General features: G+C 42.0%; 1 protein-coding gene across 2 annotated transcripts in view; it reads left to right on the top strand.

Moving 5' to 3' along the window:
* TEK (TEK receptor tyrosine kinase) overlaps window positions 1-21,597 on the top strand; it is a 122,245-nt gene that overhangs the window by 1,606 nt on the left and 99,042 nt on the right. The window lies entirely within an intron of this gene.

The raw sequence follows: 21,597 nt of genomic DNA, 5'->3' as shown, positions 1-21,597 counted from the left end.
AACTTCATGGATATAGGCTATATTAATAGAATTTGATTCAAGTATACATAAGTATCTGCTATATTTTCTAGATGTTTGAAATATTTTAAATATTCAAAAAAAAATCCAATTAAATAACAGAGTTGAATACAATTTGTTTTATAGCTCTCAACCAACATATTGAGAATTTAATATTTTTAAAAGTAAGAATGTGTAACACAAGTTGCTAAAAATTAAAGATTTTAGGTGGCTTCAGTATTTATATGGAAATTGTTTAAATAATGTTGACTTCTCCAATAATATGTACCTTTAAATAATTACCATGATTCCATTTTTGATTTTCTTTTTTTCTGAGTGCCATTATTTACCAGTGACATGAAATCTGAAACTGATTCTATACCAGGGATTATAGTGATGTGAAGCCCAGGTGTCTAGAGTTTCTCTGAGGTACTTTGTAGGTTAAGTAATACACACACAACGGTTTTCATTCACTTTTTTGCCCCTAAAGCAACTATGTTATAGCACTGTGCAATACAGGCTTAGAAGAATTGTCATCAAACAAAAAGGTCATGTGGCCAAAATAGTTGCTCCATGTCTAGACCTTAGATCCTTGAAAAAAACAGCACTGTCTTTAAAAGGGAGAGGACCAAGGAGAGGAAGTAGGTCATATTCTTGTTGGGAAGGGTGACACTAGCAAGGTTAGTTTCTGAGGTAGGTCTGTTGTCGTGATTGTAACTTGCATTCCTAGTCTAAGCCTCCATGAGCCTGACTGCTCGAGGCTTGGTAATTGCAACGAGAAGAATCCAGCTAGATCATGTCCACAGCCATAGGAGCCCATTTCTCTAGTCAAACTCCTGGTAGACTACAGCAGTGGGGCAAGGCGCTTATGGCTTATAGGTTTATCTCTCTAGTCCAGTGGGTTGTTTCTCATTTCTTTTTTCTGAACCAACAGACTGAAGAAAGAAATGCCACTTTTTTTCAGTGAAGGTGGCTCTGGATGGCAGAGTTGCTGGCCCATAAAATGGCTGCAGGAGGTCTGTAGGTCTCAGAAGCTCCTCACAAATATTCCTAGATTCTGTTGCTTTCCTTTCTGACTTGAAAATCATTGCTAACTTCAGGTTTCAAACAGTTTCTATTATATTAGCTTTTCCCTACTCTCCTATCCTCATCAAACCAGGCTGCTCTCTTTAAAGAGTTGTATACATAGAAAACTAACAAAAAAATCACTGATTTATCATAGTATCTTCTACATGATCAACACTGATCTAATAGGAAGTCTCTAGTCTCATGCCTTCATACCCCTTTTACTGTGTCACTTGACTTTTTTTTTTTTTGAGATGGAGTCTCGCTCTGTCGCTCAGGCTAGAGTATAGTGGAGTGATCTCGGCTCACTGCAACCTCTGCCTCCCAGGTTCAAGCGATTCTGTGCCTCAGCCTCTCAAGTAGCTGGGATTACAGGCACCTGCCACCGCCATGCCCAGCTAATTTGTTGTATTTTTAATAGAGACGGGGTTTCACCATGTTGGCCAGGCTGGTCTTGAACTCCTGACCCTAAGTGATCCACCCGCCTCGGCCTCCCAAAGTGCTGGGATTACAGGCGTGAGCCACCACGCCCGGCCTTGTCACTTGACATTTTAAATAACAACTGGATTCAGAGATAGCAGACATCTTGTCTGGAGTGGCAGAGGAAACAGTTGTAAGGTCGGGGAAGTGCTCCCAGATGAAACCTCCTTGTTAGGGCTGGTCTCGGAAGGCTAGTGTCAGGTCTGAGTAATCAAGGGTGGAGGTCTGGAAGCTGGGATCAGAGACACCCTTTGGAATTATTCTCAGAAGGAGGAGCTTGCTTTTTTCACAGATGCTCCCTTCCAAGCATTGTCTTCATTGTTAGGCCTCAGCATTTCCCTTTCAGCCCTGCCCTGGGAGAGCTTCCTGGAAGAGTCTGGTTCTTCCAAGGCGTCTCTCCAGGAGGGAAGGAGTCTTCCAAGTTCCTCTCAAAGGACTATGTGATGCTCTCTGGGGATTTAGGTGGGTGGGCTCTAAATTCTTCTGAAATTATCAGTTTGCCTCCTGAGCCTCTATCTCCTCAAAAGATATCTGTGTGATTGTATCACCTGCTTATTCTCTGTAGCTGGCTTACTGGTGAGCTCACAGAATCAGGATTTAGAGTGTTCTAGGCTGGAAGGGTGGAAAACCAAAACAAAAAGATACTGTTTCAAAATAGACAAATGTCAAGTTCTGTGTTTGGGTTTAAGAAATAAAATATGTATATTTAATGTGGGAGAGACCCGGTTTGTTGAAAGTTCTTGTGAATGACACCTAGGTTTTGGGGATACACAAAACTCATGGAAGCCAACATATGCTCTGCTTGCTAAAAAGGTAATGTATAAACTGTAATGTGTTGCATTAGCAGAAATATAAAGTCCAAATCAGAAATGGTAATCACTTCACTTAAATCTACTGCTTAGAGCACATCCATGAAACACTGAAGACCTGAGAAATTTAACAGCAAACATAGCAGGCAAACTGAAGGAGGAAACATGGATTACGAAGTCAAAGCCCAAATTGGATAGCCACAAGCAAGTTATTTAATTTCTCTAAGCCACATTTTTCTCATCTTTTACAGATGAAATACCCATTTCCAGGGTTGTGATGAGAATCAAATGTGATAATGCCTGTGAAATGCTTAGCCAGTAAGAATGCTCTTAATAAATGAAGCTTGGAACCAGACGCGGTGGCTCATGCCTGTAATTCAGCACTTTGGGAGGCCGAGGCAGGTGGATCATGAGGTCAAGAGATCAAGACCATCCTGGCCAACATGGTGAAACCCCATCTCTACTAAAATACAAAAATTAGCTAGGTGTGGTGGTGTGCGCCTGTAGTCCCAGCTACTCGGGAGGCTGAGGCAGGACAATAGCTTGAACCCAGAAGGTGGAGGTTGCAGTGAGCTGAGATCACACCACTGCACTCCAGACTGGTGACAGAGCGAGACTCCATCTCAATAAAATAAAATAATAAATGAAGCTAGTGTAATCAAAAGAGAAGTGTTACCATGAGAACTACTGTGCTAGTCAAGACTGGACTGATCTGCCCCAAGATATAGGAGAATCATTAACATTCATAGGTGCTGTCTCCTACAAAACCGCAGCATAATCCAATCTCAAATTTTGTGCTGGCCAATTCCAACTTAATAAACCCAAACACTTTGCCAACTACCCATCTACCATCCCCTCACTTATCCATTTATCCCTGTTTGTATCTTGTCTGCTTCAACCAGGCCCATCTCCACAATCTACACATTCTTTCCTCTTGGCTCTTGTTCATGCTGTTCCATCCATTTAGAAATGACATCTTTCATACCTACTCTGCAAACACAATTCAACTCAATTTGCCTGGGCCAACTCTTCCTCCTGATATTCTTCTCCTAAGTTTAGGCTCCTTTACCATGCAGATTGTGTCTTTGAGCTTTGGGCGGCCAGATTTAGCCCAATTAGCCTCTAAATCTCTCACAACAGATATTATTTCTTTTCTCATTAGTACATGTATTTAATATTTAGTAATTTTTGTTGAATGGAGTTTTATGGTCACAGTAAGAAAATGTTGGTACTTCACAGCAGACCTGAAAGGAAAAGAGAGCATTGTAGAAAGGATCTCAGTAATATCGAAATAATAATATTACATTGGGCCAGGCACATTGGCTCACACCTGTAATCCTAGCACTTTGGGAGGCCGAGATGGGCGGATCACGAGGTCAGGAGTTTGAGACCACCCTGACCAATATGGTGAAACCCCTTCTCTGCTAAATATACAAGAGTTAGCTGGGCGTGCTGGCGCGTGCCTGTAATCCCAGCTACTCAGAAGGCTGAGAAAGGAAAATAGCTTGAACCCAGGAGGCGGAGGTTGCAGTGAGCCAAGATTGTGCCACTGCACTCCAGCCTGAGTGACAGAGCAAGATTCCATCTCAAAAAAATAAAATAAAAATAAATAAATAAATAAATATTAGGTTGGTGAAAAGTAGTGACAAAAACTGCAATTACTTTTGCACCAACTTAATAAATCAATTTTATATATCTTGTAAATGATACTCTCAAAAGTTTAGCTTATATTAAACGTTTGATGTAAATAAAGTTGAAAGAAAGTTTCTTCTGTTAGGCGTGAAACATAAAAGATACACTCATAAAAGTGGGTCTAACCAGGGCCTTACTTAAGATGAGGTATTGTACGATTGTTGAATATTACCTATAACATATGCGTATTTTCTATTCAACAGATCTTTATTGAGTTATTGCGTACCAGTCATTCATTCATTCATTCACTCATCTATCCTTTCAACAAACAAAGACTTATTGAGGGTTTCCTTTGAGCCATGTACTATCCTGAAAACTAGGAATATAAATAAGGATGAATTATTTTTTCCCCTTGCTAAGCTCACATTTTAGTGGTAAAAATGAATACAGGCAGATGAATTGTAAAATGTTGTGATAAATGATTTAATAGAGATATTACAACAAATAAAGGTATTTACAAAATCTGAGCTTTTCAAGGGCTATAAAAGTTTTTATTGGGTCCAATCATACAAAATGAAATTGCAGCATCTGAATTGAGCATAAAGGTCTGGTGCAGTGACTCACACCTGTAATCCTAGCATTTTGGGAGACAGGCAGACGAATTGCTTGAGCCCAGGAGTTTCAGATCCGCCTGGGAAACATGGCAAAACCCCATGTCTCTACAAAAAATACAAAAATTAGCCTGGCGTGGTGGTACGTGCATGTAGTCACAGCTACTCAGGAGGCTGAGGTGTTAGGATTGCTGGAGCCTGGGAGGTCAAGGCTGCAGTGAGCCATGATCATACCACTGCCCTCCAGCCTAGGCAACAGAGCGAGACCCTGTCTCAAAAAAACAACAAACGAAACCAAATTGAATATAAATATTTAATTAAATGTATAAAAACATGGAATGTCAACTAAAGAAAATGAGTGGTATTTTGAAAACAACTTGTAGGTTGATTTTTCTCTCTTTGCAAGAACTCCTAAATAGTTGTGAATATTGCCAAAAGTTATGTCCAGTTATAGTTATCAGTTGCTCATAGCCAAATGATTTTAAAACCAAGATGAAAAGGGAAGAAAAGACTTCCCATTAGAGGGAACAACCTATACGAAGGGGGTGCGTATAAAATAGTAGGGCAGGCTTGAGGAAGGTGAGTGAAGCTGTAATGTAGGATGAAGGTAGAGAATTAAAGTTGGGGTCAGATCAAGAAGGGCCTCACAGGCCATTTTAAGTAGCTTGTAACTCATTCTGTACATGTTGAAATTTAGCAGCGTGTTTGTTCCATCATGTCATATATCAGATTTAAGTCTTGAAAAATTCACTCTAATAATAGTTTTCAGGATGGATTAACATGGTAGAGACCATAGGCTGAGACCAACTTGGCCTCCTAACATTCCAGGCAAGAGGACTGTGAGGATAACAGGGGGCGTGAGAGAGGGTTAGGAGGTGAAACTGCAGGAATCAGTGATTGGTTGCATATGGAAGGTTGAGAGGGAGGGAGGAGAATAAGTCATTGCCCCAGCATTCTGATTTGGATAATGGTGGTACCATTCCATGTGCTGGGAAACATGGCAGAAGGAATTGGCTGGAGATGGGCTGGGATAGGCAAATTATTATTTTGTTCATGTTGATTTTGAGGCTACATGTAAAGGAAGGGTTTTTTTGTTGTTGTTGTTTTTTTGTTTGTTTGTTTTGAGATGGAGTCTTGTTCTGTTGCCCAGGCTGGAGTGCAGTGGCACAATCTTAGCTCACTGCAAGTTCCACCTCCCAGGTTCAAGTGATTCTTCTGCCTCAGCCTCCTGAGTAGCTGGGATTACAGGCACCTGCCACTGCACCCGGCTAATTTTTGTATTTTTAGTAGAGACGGGGTTTCACCATCTTGGTCAGGCTTGTCTCGAACTCCTGACCTCATGATCCACCTGCCTTGGCCTCCCAAAGTGCTGGGATTACAGGCGTGAGCCACCACGCCCGGCAGTAAAGGAATATATTTGTCAAAATTTGGCTGTCCAGATCTGAAGCTCAGAGGAAGGGGATCGGGCAAGAGATTGAGATGTAGAAATCTTTGGTATATGGTAAGTGAAGCCACGGGCATGGATATATTTCAAGATCGAAATGAAGGGACGAGAAAGAGCATATACCCAAAAATTTGATGAAGAAGAAACAGGTAAGGATCTGACAGGAGAAGCAAAACCAATGACCTTCCTATCCTGGGACTTTAGAGAATTGCTGCTGTAGCAGCCACGGAAAGAAAAATTTTTTTTTTTTAAGATGGAATTTCGCTCTGTTGCCCAGGCTGGAGTGCAGTGGTGCAATCTCGGCTCACTGCAAGCTCTGCCTCCCGGGTTCACACCATTCTCCTGCCTCAACCTAAGCCTACCACGTAGCTGGGACTACAGGCGCACACCACCACACCTGGCTAATTTTTTTGTATTTTTGTAGAGACAGGGTTTCACTGTGTTAGCCAGGATGGTCTCGATCTCCTGACCTCGTGATCTGCCCGCCTCGGCCTCCCAAAGTGCTGGGATTACAGGTGTGAGCCACTGCGCCCAGCTGGAAAGAGAATTTGAAGAAGAAGACAGTAAGATAGGGGCAGCCGAGTGATAGCCTCCGGGCCTGGCAGGGGAGCACCAGCCTGCAGGTGTGTTATTTTACAGAGAGCCAGCTGCACCAGCAGCATCACCAAACCAGAGCTGGAAGGGAGCACCTAGCTTCACTCCTGGCTTTCAAGAAAGGGAATGTCTAAAGTTGCCTCCCTTATTTTTGGAATTTTGAACTGATAACCCTATTCTTACCCATCTGGCCAGACAATTCCTTAACTCGCATTACATGTGCAGAATGAGTTTTAGATCTAGCTATGACCGCTTCCCCCAGCCCCACCCCCATTGCCCCCTGTTGTTCCTTCAGGAATCTGATCATCCTTCCCAAAGGCTGCAGGAGCAGGTGTGAAGACGTGGATGTGCCAGATGGGCAGAGTCCTGACACTTTTCAACACATCTGCTGATGAGAGGGAGTGCATACCCGTTGCTTGGTAGTTTCATGTCTCACGTGGTATGGGTGTGACAAAGAGAGGGAGAACATTTGGACTAGCCAAAGGAGCCAGTCAGGCATGGGGTTGAGGGGCATCGTGGGTGGCTGCCATTTGCTCTCTGCTTGTCACAGCCCCTTGCCCAGGGCTTGACCAGCGAGGTGTATGTGCTGGTCACACCCATCTCAGCAGATCTGTCAGCTTTCCCGCTTTTGTTAAAGGGTGATATCATGCTTCCTGGGGGGAGCACTGGAAGACAATGCTCAGCCACTTTCCTCCAGATACAATAGGCGGAGTCAGGAAGGCAGTATTGACATTGCTGGGGCTGGGGAGGCACTCACTGCTCTGTGGCCATCAGATGGTGAACCAGCTTAACCTTGGCACACAGGGCCTGGGCTGTGCAAGGCGTCTGGCTGCAGAGCCAAAAGGGACTCCACCCTGGGGACAGGAGTGCTTTAGACATCTGGGAATCTGGGATGGGCTTCAAATTCTGATCCCTGTGTCAGAAACAACCACAAAACAATAAGTACCAGTAATAACAGAAACGACTACCCTGGGTTGAATGCCTCTATGTGCCAAGTGTTAAATATGATTTTTAATATTTCACAACTTTGCACAATAGGTATTATTATTTGTTTTTTTAATAGACAGGGAAACCAAGGTTCACAAAGGTTTAAGGTTAAAATGTGTACTGACTGGCCAGGTATGGTGGCTCATGCTTGTAATCCCAGCACTTTTGGAGGCCGAGGCAAGCAGATGGCTTGAGCCCAGGAGTTCAAGACCAGCCTGGGCAATATAGGGAGACCCATCTCTACAAATAATAAAAATATTGACTGGGTATGGTGGCACACACCTGTGGTCCCAGCAACCCAGGAGTCTGAGATAGATGGATCGCTTTAGCCGGGGGGTTTGAGGCTGCATGAATGTCGTGATCATGCCACAGCATTCCAGCCTGGGCGACATAGTGAGACCCCATCTTAAAAAATAACAGCAAAACAGCGGAAAACAACAACGGCGGCCATCCGTTATTTTGGATGTCTAACATTCCAGACTTTCAAGAACTGCCATGCTTTCCCTCTAGGTGATTCTGATGGGTCTGCCAATCACTGGTCACAGAATGTGCCAGCCAACTAACAACAGCAGTTGGTTCAAACAGAAGATGCACAACCCAGCAGGGCCAGTTAGACTCTTTCCCTGGGAATTTACGAACACTTTGAAAGCAAAAGGCTCTCTTTCTTCACTGTATCCCTGGGACTACCAACTTCGCTGACCACTTGGAATAAGCTCGTCTTTAGTACGAGAGACTGAGGCCAATAACAAAACATGGAACCAAGACAGGCACTCTGATAGCATGTGAGCCCTGGGTCCGAGGATTTTCAACACCTCAGCCCTGCCTCTTCCAGTGCTGTGAGCCAGTTTCTTTTATTTGTTCGAGCTATTTTGAGTTAGCTTCTGTCCCTTGGAAGTGAATCATCCTGACTGACCGCATGTCTCAGTAGGAAATGATGGAGACAAGAGTTACAGTGAAAAATGACCTGAAGCGAATCCTGGGCTCTTTAAAACACTTCACTGTGCTGCCTTCCAACTAGTGTTTCATCGTCACCTCAGGCTAGTTCCTAGAAAATGAAGCTAACAGCATTTCTTCATGTGGTTTTGGGGAAGACTTTAAAAAAATAACTTAAAAATACTTAGAACAGCGCCGGCGCATAGTTAGCACTCGATAAAAATCAGGTGTTATTAAGGTTTGCTTATAAATGAAACTGATATCTTGTATGTTACCTTATGCTAGTCCTTTCAAAGCACATTTTCATCCACGAGGGCAGGCAACTCATATTCCATGCAGATGAGGCTCCTGGCTTCCCTTGGTGCCCTAAGCCTGGCCTTATAGTGGGGACAAGGCGAGAGAGGCTTAGACCTGTGGGTTCTTGGGCTTCTGTAAAAATGTAGAGAGTTGGGTGGGGAGATTCCGTTCTGTTTCTCAACCAGATTGGGCTCCCAACTTTTTTCTTGCCAGCCCCCAGTTTCCTCTCATTTCTGGGTCTCGACTGATCACAGGCTCTAGGATGATTTGCCATTTGAAGGTTCCCACCTCATTTATCCCAAACCTATTGATTCCTCTTTCTTGACTTTTTTTTTTACTTCAAGTGGAATCTGCCTCACTTGTGACTAAGCTTGTTGGATTTTTGGACCCATCCTGGTGTCTGTGCACGTGCATGTGTGTGTGCATGTGGGTGTGCATGCACATGTGGGTGTGCATGCACATGTGTGAGAGAGAGAAATAGCTCTGCCCCCATTTCAGCACATCTTAACTCTAATTGCACCTGCCTTTAGTCTCAATTCTACTTTGTGTCCAATACCCCTTGCATCTGGAAAGTATGTTATAATCTTCTGGGGTTGATTTAAACATCCACCTATTCATCATTGCTCCCACTTCAGAATCAAAGAAGAGGCTGGTGGTGGTGGTCGTCGTTGCTTGTGGTCAGTAGCTTTTCAGGAGACAGTCTTTGCCTACCTCACCAGCCTCTCGTGGTTCTCAGTCCCACATACTATGATGGAAGTGTACTCAAGTCATACCAGGCTCTTTGCAGTTTCCAAACATTCGTGTTCAAGCATTTGTGCCTTTGTGTATGCTGTTTCCTCTTTCCAGCATGCCCTTGTCACCTCTTCTTCACCTGCTTTACTTATTCATGATTAGAGGTTTAGCTCAGGTGTTACATCTTCTAAGAAGTCTTATTTAACCTCCTTGCATGGATTAGGGCCCTGCCTTAGCCTGAGGTAAAAACATGGCCTGAAGGCCATGGCATATCTGCAGGTGGATTATGTGGGATAATGATCCCAGCAAGCAAGAGTGAGGGACTAGGGGAATGAAACTCTACAAGGATGCATTATCAAGCTGTCTGCAGCTACAGACGCCTGGTGCTCCAGACTTTCTGAGGAACCTTATGAAATGACACTTAGAACTTCATCTGCGAATGGGGCTGGGCGCGGTGGCTCACTCCTGTAATCCCAGAACTTTGGGAGGCCAAGGCGGGCAGATCATGAGGTCAGGAGATCGAGACCATCCTGGCTAACACAGTGAAACCCCGTCTCTACTAAAAATACAAAAAAATTAGCCGGGCATGGTGGCGGGCGCCTGTAGTCCCAGCTACTCGGGAGGCTGAGGCAGGAGAATGGCATGAACCTGGGAGGCAGAGCTTGCAGTGAGCCGAGATTGTGCCACTGCACTCCAGCCTGGGCGACAGAGCAAGACTCTGTCAAAAAAAAAAAAAAAAAAAAAAAAAAAAAAAAAAACTTCATCTGAGAATGAAAAGGGGAGGCATTCATCTATCACTATTCCCTTTCTTTGTTCAAGGGTTATGTAGATCTAAGAACCTAGCAGGTTACCACAGGTGAGGAAGTAAGATATACTTGACTGGGCTCTACATGAGCTACTTTGAGATTGCCCCTGCTCAAAGATCAGAAGTGGTCCTTGCAGCCAGAGCAAAAGCTGGGATGAGGAGGGTTTGCATTGGTGCCTAAGAGGTTTCGGATACAGGCACCTTGGTACTTGCCTTTGTCCACTTAGAAAATTTAATTACAATTTACAGTTTACTGGTTGGTTTTGCCCACTGGGCTATGAACTGTTTGGCATTTCAATATTTCCAGTACCTGACATGATACACTAGCTGACAAAGAAATGCTTTAATAAATAGCTTTGCTGGCCGGGTGCTGTGGCTCAAGCCTGTAATCCCAGCACTTCGGGAGGCTGAGGCAAGTAGATCACCTGAGGTCAGGAGTTCAAGACCAGCCTGACCAACATGACGAAACCCCATCTCTACTAAAAATACAAAAAAATTAGCTGGGCATGGTGGTGCACACTGTAGTCCCAGCTACTTGGGAGGCTGAAGCAGGAGAATCACTTGAACCCAGGAGGCAGAGGTTGCAGTGAGCCAAGATTGTGGCATTGCACTCCAGCCTGGGCAAGAGTGAAACTCCGTCTCAATATAAATAAATAAATAAAATAGCTTTGCTTTGTATTAAATGTTCTGAGTCGGGTTACCCTAAGTGTATTGGTATATACTACTGCTGGCCTGCAAGATAGTTTGTATATATATTTCATAAATAAAAATTTATTTTATTTTATAAATGTATTTTATTTTATAAATATATTTTATTTATAAATGTACATATATTTTATCTTATAAATATATACATATATTTTATTCATAAATATAAATTTGTAATTTAAAATATACTTTGGGAGGCTGAGGCGAGCAGATCAACAGAGGTCAGGAGTTCAAGACCAGCCTGACCAACATCGCGAAACCCCATCTCTACCAAAAATACAAAAAAATTAGCCAGGCATGGTGGTACATGCTTGTAGTCCCAGCTACTTGGGACCACAAAGTATTAAAAAAAATTTTATTTATAAATGTATTTATAAATATATATGTATCTATTTTTATATCTGTAAATAAACATATTTTGCATATTGTATATAATATGCAAATTATTTACATATACAAACATTTGTATATGTTTATAGATATATGTATATATGTGTGCATATGTATCATATCAGTCATGTGATTTCATGATTAGTCCTCGTTATGAGGATAAGAAAAAAATGAGTTAAAGATAATGATTGATAGAAAAATTGCACAGGTGGTTTGTGGACTCAGTAAGATTCACAAAAGTGATCCATGAGTGAATGCAGTTTGGGAGACACTGCTATAACCAGATGAGTTAGCCACTTGAATCCTGTCTTTAGAACTGCATATGTGCATGTGTGTCCAAATAAATAACATAAAAGCAATTTGGGCATGGAATCAATACTATCCTAGTGACATAAACAAAGTGAAACAGAGTTTCACGATGATCCACTTGTCTCAAAGGACCGTCTTGGATTCTAATTTTGTTTCTCCCAGGAAACCTGGAAAGTAGATATTTGTTAGTAAAATTATAGACAAGACCTTGGGCACAGTGGGCTTCCCTCACAAAAGGCCCAGCAGTCAGTCACCTAAGCAATGCCCATCGGTGGAGAAATGGTTGATCAGTTCTACTCATTCATTCAAGCTAGCATCTACTGGACCCTTTCTATATACTAGGAATCTGCTAGGTTTTGGAGTTCCAAAGATAGTTAAGAGAGGGACTTGAACTCAAGCAGTTGCAGTCTGGTGGGTGAGAAACTGTGCCTTGATAAAGGCAGATGGAAGCATGGAAACTGGAGTGAGCAATTCTGAGAGAGAACAGGGATCTCACCAGGAGGGTGACATTTGAGAAGGGAGAACAGGATTATGAAAGATCAGTAGTGGAAGTGAGGAGGGGGCGCACTTTAGGCAGAGGGGAAAGCTGAAAATTTGGGATAAAAAGTTTAAGAGACTTTTATGCAGTGCTTCTTTGCGGCTACACTATGGGTACATTGAAGAAGGTGGCAAGGATTAAAGGTGGGAAGATGGGTTGGAGAAAAGGTAATTTGGTTTGAGATTAGCCAAATGGTCAGGGACGGAGACACTTATAGGAGCCTTTAGGGTATAGGATGAAGCTGTGTGAGGTAGTGAGATGTGTCTGGAGGTAAGAGGAGGACAACAGGGTAGGTCTGGGAACCTACATCTAGGGGTGATACCCGTAGAGGAAGAGGAGACTGACGATCCTGAAAGGATGAGCCAAGGAAGGAGGAGCTGCAACTATATCAAAAATTGGAGGAAAGAGGCCGGGAGCAGTGGCTCATGCCTGTAATCCCAGCACTTTGGGAGACCAAGGCAGGTGGATCATGAGGTCAGGAGATTGAGACCATCCTGGCTAATACAGTGAAACCCTGTCTCTACTAAAAATACAAAAAATTAGCCAGGCGTGGTGGCACATCCCTGTAGTCCCAGCTACCTGGGAGGCTGAGGCGGGAGAATTGCTTGAACCTGGGAGGCGGAGGTTGCAGTGAGCTGGAATGGTGGCACTGCACTCCAGCCTGGGTGACAGAGACTCCGTCTCAAAAAAAAAAATAATAAATTGGAGGAAAGAGCAGGCTAGGAAGAGAGACTAGAGAATTGGCAGCTAGGTGCTATTGCAAAGCATTTTTTAGTGAATGGACAGGACTTGGGCTTAGGAGAAAGTGGGAAGTGAGGAGGGAGATGGGGTGGGTAAGCATAGATTCCTTTCTGAGAGATATCTCACATCCTGGTAGGTTCCTATTTCCATGTGCTTTTCTGTAAGCTTAATTATAGGGTGAGCTGCTAAAATGGGTTAGGTCCTTCTCTCTGCCATCATAGGCTCAAGGTACTAAAAGGATATGCAGGGATGTAAAGGGAATATGGAAAGAGCTCTTCCATCGCAGGTACTCTCCTTCCCCTGCATGTGGTCCCTAAATCACCTGAATTAGGGAATATTTTACTTTCATAAATACAGTGTAATGAGGGTAGGTGTTTTCATGGAAAGTCCACACACTTACCTAGAGTAACAGAATACTGGAACTGTCAGAGACATAAAAGATTATCTAGCCCAGTGTTTCTGAAATCTCTTAATACCAATTCCAGGAGACTTGCATAATCTTTGTTGTTTTTGAGTATCACGTGGAGCTAATGTTCTATATTTTGAAAAATTCTGGATCAGTTCAACCTGCTCATTTTACAGATGACAACACGGAGGCCCAGAAAGGTCAACATTTTGTTCAGATTCAGTCAACTCACTAGAGGTTAAATTTCTTCACTTTATTTATTCTTTTTTTTTTTTTTAGACAGTCTCTCTCTGTTGCCCAGGCAAAAGTGCAATGGCATGATTTTGGCTCACTGCAACCTCTGCCTCTCAGGTTCAAGTGATTCTCCTGCCTCACCCTCCTGAGTAATTGGGATTACAGGTGCCCACCACCATGCCCGGCTAATTTTTATATTTTTAGTAGAGACGGGTTTCGCCATGTTGGTCAGGCTGGTCTCGAACTCCTGACCTCAGTTGATCCACCCTCCTTGGCCTCCCAAAGTGCTGGGTGGGTGGCGTGAGCCACCACACCTGGTGAATTTCCTCACTTTAAAAAAGCATGGAAGGCAATGTAAATTACAGCTTAATGCACATAGTGTAGTCAGACAATCTGAGTTTGCATCCCAGCCTTACTACTGTATTGGTTAGTTGTTGCCATGTAACAAACTACTCCCAAAACTCAGTGGCTAAACCAACATTTATGATTAGTCCCGTGTTTTTGGCTCATTCAAGGTTCAGCTGATCTATGCTTGACACAGCTGAGTAACTCTACTTCAGGTTGCAGCAGCTGGGGTAGCTCTGCTTCTTGCTGCAGGTATGTAGGTTGCCTGGATGACTCTGCACACATATCATCTTTCTTGGATCAGCAGATCACTCAGGGCATGTTTTACTGGTGATGTGGGAAACACGAGAGGGCTAAGTAGAAACAAGTAAACAAGTGGGGCTTCTTAAGGCCTTGGCTCAGAACTAGCATGTTGTCACTCCCAAAGTGACGTGCCTGAAGTCAAGGGACAGGAAATACACTCTGCCCACAACGAGGCCAAAGCAGGAATGTGGAAGCGAGGAAGGTCGAAGAGTTGGGGCCAATAATTCAACCTATTATAACAACTACTAGCTTCGTACTGTGGTGCAGCTCACTCGGCTTCATCTGTAAAATATGCAGCCTGATAGTACCTACCTCATGGGTTTTTTTTGGATGGGGGAAACAAGTAATTCAGGTAGTTCTTATAAACCATTTAAAACAATGCTTAAATTTAGAAAACAAAGTAAATATTAGTACTGTCACTAATTTTATCCATCTGACCATCAACACCTGTGCATATGGGGTCTCTACCACCAGAGTGGCTATAGGAGGGTTAAGGTTGACTTCAGAAATTGGCCTAGTGTCCGCTGATTCTCTTCCAGCAGAAGGGCTTGAAGGAGTGACCTTCGGAACAGTCCCCAGTCACTCATTTATAAATCCCTTTTTTCCTCTCTCATAAGCACATCATAGCCACAAACTCAAGACCCAACCAGAATGGGCTTGCATTGTGTTGCCTGGTCTCCCCAACCCCCTCAGCCCTGCGCATCTCACACTCAGAGTCAGCAGTGCTTTTCACACAAACCATCTGCCAAGAGATGTGGAGCTAGAGCCAGAAACACACAACAGCTGCAGAAGCTCAGCCACATTCAGAAGCCTGTAGTAATCACCTAACAGGCTTGGATACAGCTCTGACTACTGAGTAACTCTAGAGTATGGAAGCCCATCAGTAAGTATAATTGCAGCATGAGTAATACATGAGTTCTGCCAGCTGCTTCTGGAATCAAACAAAAGACAGTGCTGTTGCCAGCCAGGAAAAAATCACCTTTAACTGCATCACTGTCTTCTTTTTCAGGCTAGGAGAGCCAGTGACTCAGACTAGCTTCTATTAGAGGCCCCCTTTTTCTCTTCTAGAGATCTTTCTGACGAAATTCATGGCTTATAACCCCTCCCAAGCCCATCTTTTTACCTTATGCCCAGGCAGTTGAGAACACAGACTCTGGTGCCAGATAAATCTGGGTTGGAGCTCCATCCAACGATGTGACAGCTGTGTGACTTTGGGCAGGTTGTTTCACCTTTCTGTAGCATGAGGATAACAATATTACCCTTCAATGAGGGTTACATGACATGAAGCACATCAAATGCTTAGCAAAATATAGGTTTATAACAAATATTCAATATAATATTAACTATCTTTTTTTTTTTTTTTGTATCTCCCTGTGCTACTAGGGTAATTGCTCCTAAGAGTACCCTGCCTCCAAGAATTTGTATAAATATTATTCCATTCCATTCCACCTCTCTCAACACATCTCATTTCTTCCCAACTCTTTCTATTCTATACATATTTTTTGAGCTTCTGCTCTGTGCGCAACACTGGGTCAGATACTCACCAGATATAAACAGAAAAAAAACACAGAAACTTGCAGCTAAGGAGGCTTTTGTTAGGGTCACAGCTAGACATGCAGTAGATTCTTGTTATTCATGGTACTTATGTTCTATAAACCACGAACACAAGGTTAGGGTCACTGCAAGCTTCTGGTCACGACATTTTCGTCAACACATTAATACATAACCCTGCTTTATGTGTGTCTTGGTGTAAAGACAAACCATTTGATCTCCATGGCTGATAATCATTAACATTGAATTCATAGCCAGAGGCACTCCTGCCTGAACAAAGCTTATCTAACACATATATTTTCTCCTAAGGCACATCACAGCTTTGCAATGTTTAAGAAGTAGACAAGTAGACGGCACTTCAGCACTAGACTTGGGGACCATTGTAAATGGTGAAAGTCGCAATAAAGAGCACAAAAATGTAAAAACTAATGCACTAAATATATCACAAAAAGGACACTTGTTTACAGTATGAGGGCTGAGCAGAAGTTCTGCTTCAGCTGGGAATGTGTTTATCCAGGGACTCTGCGCATGTGTTCAAATGACTGGGAAAGTGCTTTTGAGGTTACAAATTCTAGCCAGTAGACAAATTCACAGATACAGAATCTGTAAATGATGAGGATAGACTGTATATAAAAATGACTGTGCAACTCAGACTGCAATTAAGTTTCCATAGAAATACAGGGCAATACAGCATAGACCAGAGAGAAATTGCTCTAGTCTAGGGTAATCAATCAGGCTCCACTAACTGAAATTAGACTTTTTTTTTTTGAGATGGAGTCTCGGTCTGTCGCCCAGGCTGGAGTGCAGTGGCCGGATCTCGGCTCACTGAAAGTTCCACCTCCCGGGTTTACGCCATTCTCCTGCCTCAACCTCCCGAGTAGCTGGGACTACAGGCACCCACCACCTCGCCCAGCTAGTTTTTTTGTATTTTTTAGTAAAGACGGGGTTTCACCGTGTTAACCAGGATGGTCTCGATCTCCTGACCTCGTGATCCGCCCATCTCAGCCTCCCAAAGTGCTGGGATTACAGGCTTGAGCCACCGCGTCCGGCCTGAAATTAGACTTTTAAGGACATTTCTGACACAGAGGAGACAGTAGTGATAGAAGCACGGAGGAATTAAAATATGTGGCTAAACACAGCCAGATTACCCAGATTGGGGCCAGAGGATTTTGGCTTCTATCACTGTGTAGTGTAACCCAGATTTGACTGGATTCCCCGAAGCAGGCCTCTCCTCAACCACACCCATTACAAGCAAGAGCCAACACTTAGAGATGCCAAAAAAACATAAAACAGATGCAACTCTGTGATGTTAGCTAGTAACATAACTTTTTTTATTATTATACTTTAAGATCTGGGGTACATGAACAGAACGTGCAGTTTTGATACATAGTATACATGTGCCATGGTGATTTGCTGCACCCATCAACCCATCATCTACATTAGGTATTTTTCTAATGCTATCCCTCCCTCAAGCCCCAACCCCCCCCCGACAAGCCCCAGTGTGTGATGCCTCCCACACCCGTGTCCATGTGTTCTCATTGTTCAACTCCCATTTATGAGTGAGAACATGCAGTGTTTGGTTTTCTGTTCTTGTGTTAGTTTGCCGAGAATGATGGTTTCCAGCTTCATCCACATCCCTGCAAAGGACATAAACTCATCCTTTTTTTGTGGCTGCATAGTATTCCATGGTATATATGTGCCACATATTCTTTATCCAGTCTATCATTGATAGACATTTGGGTTGGTTCCAAGTCTTTGCTATTGTTAATAGTGCCGCAATAAACATGTGTGTGCATGTGTCTTTATAATAGAATGATTTATAATCCTTAGGGTGTATACCCAGTAATGGGATTGCTGGGTCAAATGGTATTTCTAGTTCTAGATCCTTGAGGAATCGCCACATTGGTTGAACTTCCACAATTGTTGAACTAATTTACACTCCCACCAACAGTGTAAAAATGTTCCTATTTCTCCACATCCTCTCCAGCATCTGTTGTTTCCTGACTTTTTAATGATCACCATTCTAACTGGTGAGAGATGGTATCTCATTGTGGTTTTGATTTGCATTTCTCTAATGACCAGTGGTGATGAGCTTTTTTTCATATGTTTGTTGGCTGCATAAATGTCTTCTTTTGAGAAATGTCTGTTTATATCCTTTGCCCAGTTTCTGATGGGGTTGTTTGATTTTTTTTCTTGTAAATTTGTTTAAGTTCTTTGTAGTTTCTGGATATTAACCCTTTGTTAGATGGATAGATTGCAAATTTTTTCTCCCATTCTGTAGGCTGCCTGTTCACTCTGATAGTTTCTTTTGCTGTGCAGAAGTTCTTTAGTTTAATTAGATCCCATTTGTTGATTTTGACTTTTGTTGCCATTGCTTTTGGTGTTTTAGTCATGAAGTCTTTGCCCATGCCTATGTCCTGAATGGTATTGCCTAGGTTTTCTTCTAGGGTTTTTATAGTTTTAAGTCTTACCTTTAAATCTTTAATCCATCTTGAGTTAATTTTTGTATAAGGTGTAAGGAAGGGGTCCAGTTTCATCTTTCTGCATATGGCTAGCAAGTTTTCCCAACACCATTTATTAAATAGTCTCCATTTCTTGTTTTTGTCAGGTTTGTCAAAGATCAGATGGTTGTAAATATGTGGTGTTATTTCTGAGGCCTATGTTCTGTTCCACTGGTCTATGTATCTGTTTTGGTAGCAATACCATGCTGTTTTGGTTACCGTGGCCTTGTAGTATAGTTTTAAGTCAGGTAGTGTGATGCCCCCAGTTTTGTTCTTTTTGCTTAGGATTGTCTTGGCTATGCAGGCTCTTTTTTGGTTCCATATGAAATTTAAAGTAGTTTTTTCCAATTCTATGAAGAAAGTCAGTGGTAGTTTGATGGGGATAGCTTTGAATCTATAAATTACTTTGGGCAGTATAGCCATTTTCACAATATTGATTCTTCCTATCCATGAGCATGGAATTTTTTTTGTTCATGTCCTCTTTTGTTTCATTGAGCAGTGGTTTGTAGTTCTCCTTGAAGAGGTCCTTCACATCCCTTGTAAGTTGAATTCCTAGGTATTTTATTCTCTTTGTAGCAATTGTGAATGGGAGTTTGCTCATGATTTGGCTGTTTGTCTGTTATTGGTGTATAGAATGCTTGTGATTTTTGCACATTGATTTTGTATCCTGAGACTTTGCTGAAGTTGCTTATCAGCTTAAGGAGATTTTGGGCTGAGACGATGGGGTTTTCTAAATATACAGTCATTTCATCTGCAGACAGAGACAATTTGACTTCCTCAGCCCATGGGGTTTTCTAAATACACAGTCATTTCATCTGCAGACAGAGACAATTTGACTTCCTCCTTTCCTAATTGAATACCCTTTATTTCTTTCTTTTGCCTGATTGCCCTGGCCAGAACTTCCAACACTATGTTGAATAGGAGGGGTGAGAGAGGGCATCCTTGTCTTTTGCTGGTTTTCAAAGGGAATACTTGCAGTGTTTGCCCCTTCATTATGACATTGGCTGTGGGTTTCTCATAAATAGCTCTTAATATTTTGAGATACGTCCCATCAATACCTAATTTATTGAGAGTTTTTAGCCTGAAAGGGTGTTGAATTTTGTTGAAGGCCTTTTCTGCATGTATTGAGATAATCATGTGGTTTTTGTCATTTATTCTGTTTATGTGATGGATTACGTTTGTAACATAAAATTTTTAGCAGGTCAAAGGAAAAGATGATTTATGCTGTACAGTGTGTAAAATAAAACTTAATACATGCACAAGTAGATCTCTCTCTGTTCTTATGACTAATTTCCTTTGCAGTTCCCAGCCTACTCTTTCTTTTCTCTTCCACAGCCCCTACCATTCCTGGAAATTCCAGTTTTGCACACACATTCCCACGCCACTTCCCCCTTCCATGTACTACTTGGCAAAACAAAAACCAGGTAGTTATCTAAGCCCATCTCCTCTGGAAATCTTAGCAGGAGCTCTGTATTGTTACTCAAGCATGGCGTTCAGTTTTTACTCCATCCTTCATTGAGCCCCTTCCAAGTGGCTTATGCAAATATTCACCCAATAAAATATTTCCTTCATATTTTGTCACAAGCAATAAAGAAGTACAAGGTCCCAGATGAGTTGCCCCTCCCTATCAGTGCCTCTGCCTGTTATTCCTGACAGAATAAGCATTTTCTCATCTTAAACGCATGATCCATGGTTTCTGCAGTTTCTAAAGACCCTAACCCAGGCTCTGGCCACACTGGATATTCAATAAATGAATAGATTTCCACTAAATGTATGACCTGGGGAAAGAGACATAGTGTAATATTTTCTTCCGTAAAACTCATAGGTAATTTTAATTATTGTTTTCTTATATATGTCACAGCAAAGTTTCATAATTTGTTTCACATAAGTTCTTAGCATTGCCTTCTAATGACTCTTATCCAATCCCCTAAAGATACTGGTTTTGAAATTTAATAAAATAATTATACACTTTATCTTGCAGAATAAGCAGGAAGAATAGCTGAAAAAATTATGAAAAAGAAGAGTAATGTCTTGAGAATAGCTTTACTGGATCTTAGGGTAGAATATGCTACTGTAATAACAGTGTTACAGTTCCAAGAATTTGGATGCACAGATCAACAGATGAACAGCCAGAACCAGACCTGAGTTTATATAATATTAAAATATCTTATAAAGCATACAAATCAGTGGAGAAAGAAATAACAGGAAAATTAAGTTTCTGTTTGGAAGAAAGAGTTGTTTAAAAAACCCATCTCTTACCATACACCAAAATAAATTCAAAATGGATTAAAACATAAATGCAAAAAACTCAAGCCATCAAAGGGAGAAGATGGAAGTGAATATGTATTGAATTTTCATATGGAGGAGGACTTTTTAAGTTTAAAAAACAATAGAAGAAACCACAAAACTAAAAATCCATACACTTGGCTATGTAAACATTTAAAGTGTCAGTTCAAGAATAAGCAAAATTAAAAGGCAAAGAACAAAATGAGAAAAATACTTGCAAGAAATATGGTAAATAAAAGATTAAAGTACTTTTTTTTTTTTTTTCTCACTGCAACCTCCGCCTCCTGAGTTCAAGCGATTCTCCTGCCTCAGCCTCCTGAGTAGCTGGGATTACAGGTGTGCACCACCACACCTGGCTAATTTTTGTATTTTTAGTAGAGATGGAATTTCACCATGTTGGTCAGGCTGGTCTTGAACTCCTGACCTGATGATTCGCCTGCCTTGGCCTCCCAAAGTGTAGGGATTACAGGTGTGAGTCACTGCGCCCGGCCAAAGTACTTTAAAACAACAACAACAACAACAAAAAACCTCATTGAAATTGATAGAAAAAATAAAAACATCAAAAGAAAAAGAAAAAGAGAGGAACAAATAATTCACAAAAGGAGGAAATACAAATGGCTTATAAGCATGTGAAAAGTTTACCCTCTAAAACAAATTTAAATCAAATCAAAACAAGATACCAATTTTCCATGTCGAACTAGCAAAGATTAAAAACAAGTGAAAAGACTCAGTAATACATGGCTGAGGTTGGTGAAATGTTCACTCTCTTACACACTGTACCTTTTTAGAAATAAAGTTGGCAACGTAGACCAAGAGCTTTTAAAAAGCTACGATAGGCCAGGCATGGTGGCTCACACCTGTAATGCCAACACTTTGGGAGGCTGAGGCTGGCGGATCAC

Source organism: Macaca thibetana, chromosome 15 (genome assembly GCF_024542745.1).
Source record: "Macaca thibetana thibetana isolate TM-01 chromosome 15, ASM2454274v1, whole genome shotgun sequence".
In the NCBI taxonomy this organism is placed as follows: Eukaryota; Metazoa; Chordata; class Mammalia; order Primates; family Cercopithecidae; genus Macaca; species Macaca thibetana.
This window is presented reverse-complemented; position numbering and strand designations above follow the sequence as displayed.